This window comes from Manacus vitellinus, unplaced genomic scaffold (assembly GCF_001715985.3).
Source record: "Manacus vitellinus isolate BGI_N305 unplaced genomic scaffold, ASM171598v3 scaffold_76_pilon, whole genome shotgun sequence".
NCBI lineage: Eukaryota > Metazoa > Chordata > Aves > Passeriformes > Pipridae > Manacus > Manacus vitellinus.
In genome coordinates, this window is record NW_021940796.1 from 2,102,136 (window position 1) to 2,113,168 (window position 11,033).

The following is an 11,033-nucleotide window of genomic DNA, read 5'->3' on the forward strand; positions in this document are numbered from 1 at the left end:
AGGTGCAGTGTGTGACACAGCCAGACGTGACTCCTGCCCGGCTGGGTTTGTCTGCTGCTCCCCATCCCGAGGAAGGGGCTGATCCCTCTGGTTCCAGCAGCATCCCTGTCCCAGGAACTCTGCTCTGCAGTGCATTCCACCTCAGAGCAGCTCTGGGAATTAACACCAGCAGTAACACCTCATTTTTGCCCCAAATACACCCCACGGTGAGCACAGCTCCTGTCATTCCCATGGGATGGCAGAGGTTTGTTCTGTGTTAAAAGGAGGAGGGAAAGGAGGATTCAAAGCCCCTGGAGCTCAGGGGATGTCACTGGATCTGCCAGGTCACCCTCCCTGTGACAGGGATCACTTCAGGGAAGTCACTATTTCAGTGCTTGCACCATTATTTCAGTAACTAATGAAATAAATAAACACCAATCCTTCCAAACTGCCTCAATATCCCTTGTCCAAACCTTGCCCAGCCACATCCTCTTTTACTCAACCCCAAATAAAGGCCTCGTTGCAAATGTTGGTGTATTTTTAACAGAAAGTCATTTTGTTAAATGAGTTATTTAATCAAGACTCTCACACCTCTATCTCCTAGAATTCAGGCACATATAATAAAGTAATACACTAAAATAATTAAGGGAATTTTTTTTAATTGCCATTATAATGAATGACTTAATGGTCTACACAGATTATAAGTTGCAGCAGTTTTTAAAGCAGATTTGGTGAACCACTACAAAACCCATATGCAGACACACTTAGTGTTAAACCACCATCTCAACCCAGGTTACACCCATCAAAAATCACAAACCCAGGAGCTTTCACACCAGTTTAATAAAACAGCATTTAAAAGTGATGCACTTTCCAAACATGTCCCCACCTATAGGGGCTACATCGGCTGAAGACAAGCCCATAAAAAAAAAAACCACTTCTCAGAGGGGTTAGAATTCATCAGGTAAAAAAGAAATGCCAGGTATTATTACCCAGCTAAGCTGGAAATACTAAAGCTCCACAGACCCAGCCATCACTACCAAAGGTAAGGTGTCCCTGAAGAAATCACAAAAGAAAATGTGCATTAGGATTTTTGCCACTCTTTAGGTGAGCAGGGGATTTTTATTCCAGTAAGTGCCAGCAATAATCCAGCATTCAAAGTTTTGTGAATCAGACCCTTTCAAACTCTCAGGCAGAATCTACCTTAATGGGTTTTTCTTCTACATTCATCTTTGCCCAAAGGCTTCATTGTCTCATTATGTAAACGACCTTTTCATATGAAAATTAAATGTTAAAGATGCTTTTTGTAGTTCTTCAATACTGCAAATATCACATGGACATTCACAATAATTCAGACTAAGTGTAACATAAAGAAAAAGCACCTGCTTCAAGCAATAGAACAAATTAAGAAATAACTTGTTTTTAAAAAACTTAAAAATTGGAAGCCTTAATTAGAATTAACCTCCAGAACTTTCTTTCCTGCACAGAAACTCAAACTAAGAAATCACAAGGCAAAGAAAGGCTTTCAAGGAGGCCTTTAAGAGCCCTAAAAACCAACTGGGTAGTTCTGGTTTGCATCAGTCTTTGAAATAACTGCAGTCAGTGGACAGAAACAATTCCAGTATTTGAAAACACATCACTTACTCTACCCCTCCTCCCTTGGTTTCCTGTGTGCTCACTGTATTTGGGATTTCTTCTTGGACCAAAAAAGAGCAGGATTATTTTAATAATAATTAATAAGTCACACAGAAGCCATGAGAGCTCAAGGACTCCCCACAGAGCAAGTTATTCACGTGAATGTGTGAATTCACAACCTGACCAAAAACACACTCCCTTTTCAGAAGATGTTGTCCTTTTTAAGAGGACAGATATTGGTAACACCTGGTTTTTTAAGTACAGAGGAATGCCAGCCAGCCCCACCTCAAAGCAGAGTTCTCCAATAACCTGGATTTCCAGAATGCAGACACTGCTGCTGCCACGTTCCTTCCCATTCCCACAAAGCCTGTCAGCCCTTCACAGGCCCGGTTTTTGAACCTGATTTCATCTTTTTTGAGTACTAAAGAACTGAATGCTTTACTTATTTTATGAAAGGAGACAGAGCAGAGCAGAGTATAGGGTGAGGGTTGTTTTACTCATTCCTCCCATAGTGCCAGGAGCCAGAAAGCCTCAGACTGTTGAGTCAAGTAAACAGGATTCAAAGCAGCCCCCTCTTATTTTCTTTCTTTCACATTTCATTAGAGATGCTTCATCTCATTCTGAAAGACTCCCCAGTTTCTATTTTTGTCTTTTTTTTTTTTTTCTTCTCTGCAGGACACTGTCAGGTAGATTTAGGACTTCATCAAAACAAGGCTTTACCAAATTCAACACAAACACAAATATTCCATAGGATAATCCACCAGGTTGGAAAGTATCTCAGGAGGTCACTCAGTTCAACCTTGTGCTTGAAACTGGGTCAAGGCTGAACTCAAACCAGCTTCTGAAGGGCTTTGTCCAGGCAGAGCTTGAAAACCTCCAAGGATGAAAGTTCAACAACTTTCCCTGGGCTTGTATATTTAAAAAAAAAAAAAAAAAAAAGAAAAGAAATCCAAAAAAAGGTCTGGTGTTACAGAAGGAAAAACCAAAGTGACTAGAAAGAAGTGTCCATGAAAATAACTGATTTCATTGATTAAAATACAAGAAATAAAGCCCAACAAGCCCAGTGGGTCTATGAGAGCTGTGAGATATAGAGGCACATCATCTATAAAACAACTGAACGTTGTCAGCACTGAGTTTCACTCTATATCAAGATAAGAAAATATATTAAGTATAGAATAGGCTGATAGTGGTCTTTTCACTTACATTAAGATGTTTCACACTCAAAATGAGGATTTGTTCAGCTTATCCTTTAACCTCCAGCCCCATGGCTGGAATGGTATCTGTTTACACTCCTTTGGCAGCTTTCCTGACCACTTTGATTGGAATCTCTGCAACATGCTGACAGGACAAAACTGCAGCTAATCTGTGAGACTGCTAGTATTTAGAGACATGATTCACCTGTGAGGGGAGAAACCAGAGGATTCCCAACATTTACTGAATCATATTTCAAGTTTTGAGTTTTTTTTTTTTTCTTTAAGATGTTCAACTTCTTTTTATTTATGAAATGCCTACACTCACAGATGCTCTTTTCTTTGCATCACTGTGTGCACATCCAGCATCTGAGCACTCACCAAGGTTCTGCCATGCTTGGAACAGCTGGGCTTGGGAACCACCTAAGAATCACTAAAAACCAACTAAAAGGTATGAAATCGGCTCCCACAGAACCACAGCACCCCCAGAAGCCTGAGCAGAAGGCAACATTTTCCTCTAATTCCTAAGTTTTCAACTGGCATTTCATAAAGAACCTCCAAAGCCCACAGAAGGCATCTCAGGGAAGGAACCTCAGTGTCAGTTGACTTAAGTTCACCACACAAATGTTCCTCATTTCCAGCAGGAAAGAACTTGGGTAGTTCTAAGTGAGAGGCTGAAAACCCCCGAGGACACTTCTCTAAACTTGGAACGTGAAGTAAAGGAAGAGAAAGTGGTCACTGCAACTTGGCAGATGAAGAATTACAGATAAAACCCCTCTCTCTTCCAAGAGATCAAGGGCAGCCCTGGGGAGAAGGATTTGGGGGTGCTGGTGGGGGAGAGGCTGGACCTGCCCCAGCCCTGCAAACCCTCCATGCCCTGGGCTGATCCCCCAGTGTGAGGGGGTTCTGTCCCTCTGCCCCCTCAGCTGAGACCCCCCTGCAGAGCTGCTCCAGCCCTGGGAACAGCACAGCAAGGACAGGGAGCTGCTGGAGAGAGTCCAGAGGAGGCACCAAGATGATCAGAGGGCTGGAGCAGCTCTGCTGGGAGAGTTGGGATTGTTCAGCCTGGAGAAGAGAAGGCTCTGGAGAGACCAAACTGTGGCCTTCCAGGACCTGAAGGAGCTACAGGAGAGATGGAAAGGGACTATTTCCAAGGGTCTGGAGTGGCAGGACAAGGGGGAATGGCTTCACACTGACAGAGTAGGTTTAGATTAGATATTAGGAAATAATTCTTCCCATGAGGGTGGGGAGGCCCTGGCACAGGTTGCCCAGAGAAGTTGTGGCTGCCCCTGGATCCCTGGAAGTGTCCAAGGCCAGGTTGGACAGGGCTTGGAGCAACCTGGGATAGTGGCAGGTGTCCCTGCCCGTGGCAGGGGGTTGGAATTACGTGATCTTCCCACTCAAACCATTCTGTGATTCTCCAAAAGGCAGCCTCTCTTCATCAGTTTGTGCCAGTTTAAGTAAAGTCCCTAAGTCACTCCCCCTTGGTAGTCCATGCCCAGCAGAGCCTGCTGAGGTGCCCTCCCAAAACAAGCATCACAGCTGAATGCCAAGGTTGTGAAATAATTACTGCCCTGTGAATCTGAGCAGCTACTTGCAGCTCTGCAGCTTTATAAACAGGAAGTGTGAAGCTGTGCATTCATACCTGCTTTCATCATATGACAGAGCCCTAAAGCCATCAAATACTGGCTGGCATAACAAGCCTGGCTGTATAATCTAGACTGTCTCCACAGTGGCTCCTATTCATCCTGATAGCTGGAAAAAAAGGCTAAGAGAGATCTGGGCATTTTCATCACATGCCTCTGAAACTCAGAGCTCCACAGACAGAAAGACACAGGTTTATCCCCCTAAAAAACAACACATTCTGAAGAACCCTCACCTCCCCATAATATTCAAGCACTGCTTTTCAGTTATGATAGAAAATAAAGTAGAACAACTTCCTTCTTGGAATACAGAGAGAAGAGAATAAAGCACTAAAATGGTTCCCTGATCGTTTTGCCTAAAAATGCATCCGGGATCTAAGAAGTTAATTTTATAATTTGGAGCAATAAAAAGCAGTTTTCCATGGGCTCAAGGGCTGAGTCCATGGATTTGTCACCACGCTGAGATGGACAACCTCAAATAGATGATTATATATTTGCACAAGTTTTCCATCATCCCTCTGTCAGATTTATTACATCTGTACTGGAGGATGTTAATGATCAGACACCAGATATATTTGCCTTGATTTAAATAAAACAAATGTAGCTATTTTTCAAATTCAATCAAGGCACAAGAGGTCATTAACAAGATTTATCCTCTGCCCATCACACAACATTAGTCATTACTGGCACACACACTAAAACCAACCTTCTTGTGGATTAAAGTGGGTTTTCATGGCTTTGATGGGCTTGGAGTCCTCCAACCGGGACCACCTTCGAGATGCACAATGAGGAGGGAAACTGCCTTCAAAAATGACTATTTCATGACCTCTCCAGAGGCAAAACCTGTGGAACTGATACACCTGCCAGTTTTGCCTCACCATTAGCCAGCATTTTACATTTCTGATCGACAGCACTGGTTTCCTGCTTTATTTTTGCTCTTTTTCTCCCTGTGCACAAACCCAAACCCAAAGAAATGGATTCAGCAGCAGCCACTCATCCCTCCAAGCCCCTCACTCCCTGACCACTCTGACGCTGGGGCACTTCCCTTTCTCCCACCCTGCACACAAAAACTCCACCTTGCTTCAAGCAGAAGGAAAACTCTGCCTTCCCCTGCAGCCCCAATCTGACAGATCCATGATTATTCACTGACATTTCTGGTGTTTCAGCTGTCACCTGACTCAATATTCGGCACAGATAAGCTGGGACTGGCTTGAGTTAGACCTGCTCTAAGCAGCATTCACAGAAAATTTGGCCACACATTCTATAGTTTCATAACTTTCAAGCACCTTGGTGGATTTCTGTTCAGTCTGTGATTATCCTCCAAAAGTTACTGAGGCAGAACACATCAAGAGTCACTGGAAAATACAGTCCTTAGGGATCTCAAATAAACTGGCCACCAACACCACACAGACATCTCCTTTCCTGGAGAATACTTATTAAAATATTCTATAGGTAACACAGTGCAGGAGCTGCTGGGATAACAGAGCAGTAATAAAATACAACAGTGTTGGAGATAATACAAAAGTCATAAAAAGTTCTTCCTTTTATGAAGTTTTAGTGGCCCAACAAAAGCACTTTTAAGGAACTGGGTGTCAAGACTGGCAGCAGAACAACTAAAAATAAGGTAGATTTTAGAGCACCACCTCCTTGGCCTAAGGCAAGGCCTAACACCAAGCAATTCCAGACATCCTGATGGACAGAGGGGCAGGAGAGGAGTGGAAATGTTGGAAAAGGCACCAAACCAAAACAGGACCCTGCCTGACTTGCAGCACTGCCCTGGGAAGAAAATTGTTGTTGGAGCTCAGGACGAAGCAAAAAGCAACAAACTCACCAGCCACAAGACCAGTCTGTGCCATCACAAACTGAGTTTGACACGATAACCAACAGTTTGATGGTGTTTGGAACAAAGCACTTCTTCCTTCACCTCCTCCCAAAGAATCCCTCCTGGGAAGGAGCTCTGCAGGCCCAGGGAGGGCTCTCCCCACAAGAGCAGATCCCACAGCAGCACCCACAGCAGCCCCTCTGGCTACTGGAAATAAATGACCACGAGTGGCAAAAGTCATGAAAAGAGATGTCTGAAGAAGCATCCCTTCCTTTCCACTCCCAAACTGCACAACCAGGCCTGGATCTCGGGGAGACCAACGTGGCTCCCTGGGACCTGCACTGGTGGACACAAGACAAGCCCAGGGTGCCCATCCTGAGAAAAATAACCCAGCAGCACAACCTCAAGTCCCAGGGTGGAAAAGGCCACCAACAGCAGCCTGCTGTCACACTTTCATCTCCTCCAGCAGAAGTTACATTTTAGCTACAGTTATTTATATTGTGAGCCTTTAACCACAACAAGCCTCCTCACCTTCACAGCCTTTGCTGACTCCCAAAATGGAATTGCAGTAAGTAAAACTGTTGGTCATTATTTTCTAAGAGCAGCATTTATCCAGGTATTCTGAACAACTGAAATTAAAACTGGTGCCTCAAAAATATGATCACCACATTCTGAATCACTACAAGCATGGTTAACCACTACTGATTACCCAGAAAGAATTCAGAACCTGTACAACATCACCTAATATAAAACTTTCTCAGCATTTATCTACCAGACACCAATGTTAGAGAAAGCAGATCTAATCAGAGATAAATAGATTTGGCTTTCTTTTTTTTTAATGTTTGTGTTTATCCATTATCTCTGTTTGTGTCCACAGAAATGCCCCAAGTACCAGGACAGTTCTGTGCAAGTAAGAAACAGTCTAACAAATAATGTTTTGATAACTAGCCTGTTTTATACACACAATGATTCACTGGTTAAGTAAACAACATAGTTATTTAGCAAAACATCAATTTATAACAGAGTGCCTAAAACAACCTTTCTGTTCTCCTACAGAAAAACAGTATTAAATGTCTCATATAGAGAAGAATAACATGAAATAAAATAACAACAAAGGAAAACATTATATTCACTGCGCAGAAATAATTTCAAATAACTTTTTAACAGATCAATCTTATTAATTATGGAACATCCAGAGCAACTTAAGGGTTTGAAGCATTTAAATCTCACGTTAAAATTCAAACCACTCGTTTTTTCTTATTTATGAACTTTGAAATACACATTTTGACCAAATGAATGTATTTTCCACCTAAGAGCTTATTTCAAACTCTTCCTGGTATATTCAACTTCACACCTCTACCAAGCTGCATTTGTGACTCCAGCTCCTCTAAAAATACACGCACCAAAGCTTTTAAGGACTTCCTATACTTTCACTAGCAGTGAAATTCTTCAGGGCTGTTACGTTTAAAACATGTAACGTGAGTTTGAGTCACATATTTGTTTCTCCTCCTTGACAGTACGTTGCTCCATTTCCCACCGACATGGCATCCCCTCAGAGGCCCCCACCAGAAAAAAAAAAAACAAAACAAAAAGAAATAAAAAAAACCAGAAAATATTTCATAAAAATCCCCTTTCACATCAAATTGTTTCTCTTTCAATTAACACCCAGCGGTTCCACCCAGCTCTCCCTTATCACTCCTGGCATGCCTCTCACAGAAAGGGCAGCCATAGATTGGCCTGAGCTCGTGGATTTTATCAAGGCTTTCCCTATCAAACAGGTGAGCTGCTTTACCTGCACTGCACCCCGGGAACGCACGACGGGGCAACAACCACAAACACCTGCCCTGCCTGCAAACCATTCACTGCCGAAAATTCCCGTCCCTCTTTGTCCTTGGACTTGGCTATCCCTTCCAGAGCCAGGGAGCTGCCAGGGTGTAGCTGCTGTCGCCTTGGAGCCCTGCAGCTGCGAGCATTCACCATTCAGCTTGTTTATGTTTTCCCCTCGCTGCGTTCCTCTTTAAATTCTCCAGGAGGGCTCTGGAAACGGGGCTGGAACAGCGACACGGATCCCAAAAAACCCCGCACACGCCACATCCACCTCCCCACCCCGGCGGCTGCAGATGCGCGATCCCCGGGCACGGGGGGAAGTAAACACGAGGGATGGGAGAGCCGGGAGCTGACGGACAGCCCTGTCACACCGGGATGGCAGCATTTCCCGATTTATCCAGGGGGAGAGAGCCGGCGAAGCGGCAGGGAAAGGGAAAGGCCGGGCCGAGGGCGGCGGGAGGGTCCTGGCGGTGGGGACGGGAAGGGAGGAGCGAGGGGGGGGGGGCCTTCCGCGGTGAAAACGGGGGGAGGACACCGAAATAAATAGATGGAGAGACACGCTAAATAAATAGACGGACAGATAAATAAATAAATGACGGGGTGTGGGAAAGGGGGGGCGAAAGGGGGCGGGGAAGGAGCCCCGAGGGAGAAGCCCGAGCGGCGCAGAGTGCCTCCGCGCGGGGTCCGTCATGGAAGGTGCGCCTCACCGCCCGCTGCCGGGGGGCAGCGCGGGGGAGGCCCCCCCCTAAACAACACACACACCACCCGCACCCCCGCCCTCCCCGTCCCGCCGCGCCCTCCGCCCTCCGCAGCGCCTCGGTCGTAGGCCGAGGAAGCCGATGCGGGACTCCTTGGGCGGCCCATGGTGCCGCTCAGTCCATGGCCGCGCGGCGGGCGCCCGGCGAGCCGCTACCGACGGACGGGGCGGGGAGGGGCGGAGGGCGGGGGGGGGGGGAAGAGGCGAGGAGGGGCGGGCCTGCCGGGGGGGCGGGGGAGGAGGGCAGGCCGCGGCGCCGCCCCGCAGCCTCCTCCATGCGGGTCCACGTGGGCCCGGAGAGCGAGGGGAGGGGGGGGAGGAGCGCGCGCCGCGTCACGTGGCGGCGGAGCGGGGGCGCGCACGGCGCGCGGGGCGGGGCCGCCATTTGGTCGCCGGCGTGAGGGGAGGGGGCGGAGTCGCCGCGCGCGTCGTCTCTTTCGGGCGGCACCGCCCCCCCCCCATTCTCCCCTCAGCCCTCGGGGGGTCCTGAGGCGGGAACCGGGAGTCTGATGGTTCGGGTCCTGCCTAAGGTTCTGTTTCGGCCCAAGCGGCCTCAGAGGAAGGGCCCTGTGAGGAGGTGGGAAGGGTTTTGCTGGCGCTTCTCTCTCTGTCTCTCTCACAATTTTTGGCGCTTGCGAAAGTGGCGGAGCTTCCCGGGGAGACCGGGGAGGAAAAGGCTTCGGGGCACGGGAGGAACGGCCTCAGCACGCTGTGGGAGGGTGAGCTCCCTCTAAACCTTCCGGGGAAGGGGACCCTCAGACTGCTCAAACCTCACTGGGGGACCAGCCCCTTGAACCTCACAAGGCCCTCAGCCCTTCAAACTTCACAGGGGGATCAGCCCTTCATCCCCCTCAGACGTCGCGGGGAGATCAGCCCTTCATCCTCCTCAAACCCCACAGGGAACAGCCCTTCAGCCCGTCAAACCTCACAGGGGATGATGGTTCTCCTCAGAAAGTCCTCCAAGGAGCAGGGCTGCGACCACAGGGTGACAGTAGGAGTTTCCCATTCCATTAAAATGCCTTTTCACTGTCTGAAACAGAAACTCGTGCTGAATGGTAAAAGGATCAAAACCACCTCTGCCCTTTGCTGTTCTCCAGCGTGTTTGCTTTTAGTATTCAGCCCAGCACTGACACAGAATGGGAGGATTTCCCAAATGGCTTTGTTACAACATTAAGCCTGGTAACCTACCCTGGGTCGCTCCTGAGTAGAAAATAAGGAGCTTGAAAGAAAAACATTGATTTCCAAGGGCGGCCTGTTCCAAGGATTGTTCCTGCACTGAAACAAAGCCTGTGAAAACACCGGTTGCCAGTCATTCCCTAAGTTACTGTTTCCACAGGGAATGATCCTGCCACATCAGAGCTGCGGAAAGGTCACGCCGCAGTTACTTTCTCGCTGATGTAAGTTCGTGCGTAGGTATTTTTATAGCAAACATTCCAGACAAATTTCATATCTGATATGCAAAGCCAAGAATGCTGCTCGCAGAGACAGGGAGCTCGAAGGCCAGATTTCTCCTCATGTGACCCAAGTGCAAAGACACAACAAATGAAATAAGTTTTGTAAAGCCTCCTTATATTTTTTTTTTCCCTGCCGTCATTTGAAATGTTTATTGTCTTAGATTTGTGACACATAATTATTCAAGAAAAAAATCTGCTACTTTTGCCTCTCTGGAATATATGGACTATGAGGACGAGGGGGAGAAGCTTAAGTGATTTTTAAAAATATAAACAAAACTAGTGGAAACATATTTCACCCACCAGCCACTTGTTAGGCATTTATCATTTAAAGAGTAAAGGTAAGAGAAAAGGTAAATGTAAAGGTAGGAATAAGAGGATTTAAGCTCCCTTGATATATGTCCTCTTATTTCCATGTTACCTTTACACATCTCTTCTTGATATTGTCCTTCAACAAGTAGCTTTCAATTTAGATAAAGTCTTTAAAATATTTGAGAGAATAACAGTACCCCTGTTTGTAGCATGAACAACCCTTACTCTCAGGCAGCAGAGATTACTAGGCAGTATTGAGGGTTTATTGACAACTGGTTCCCTTGCTAAATCATGAAAAAAATGAATGGTTAAAATTATAATTACAAATCAGATCCTGCCACCAGCCTAAAGTCACAAGGAGCTGACTTGGTACCAGTGAGGAAGCAGAAACCTCTAGTGAGGAGTTCCTTCCTCTAGAGG

The 11,033-nt window shown here is 46.5% G+C and overlaps 1 protein-coding gene across 4 annotated transcripts in view; it reads right to left on the reverse strand.

Annotated features, from left to right (window-relative positions):
* USP32 (ubiquitin specific peptidase 32) overlaps positions 1-8,979 on the reverse strand; it is a 66,300-nt gene extending 57,321 nt beyond the window's left edge. For all 4 annotated transcript variants that reach the window (XM_029964632.1, XM_029964633.1, XM_029964631.1 and 1 more), the window contains exon 1: positions 8,897-8,979. The gene's annotated coding sequence lies outside the window, so the exon portion shown is untranslated. The remainder of the gene's footprint in view (positions 1-8,896) is intronic.
* Positions 8,980-11,033: the final 2,054 nt, after the last annotated feature.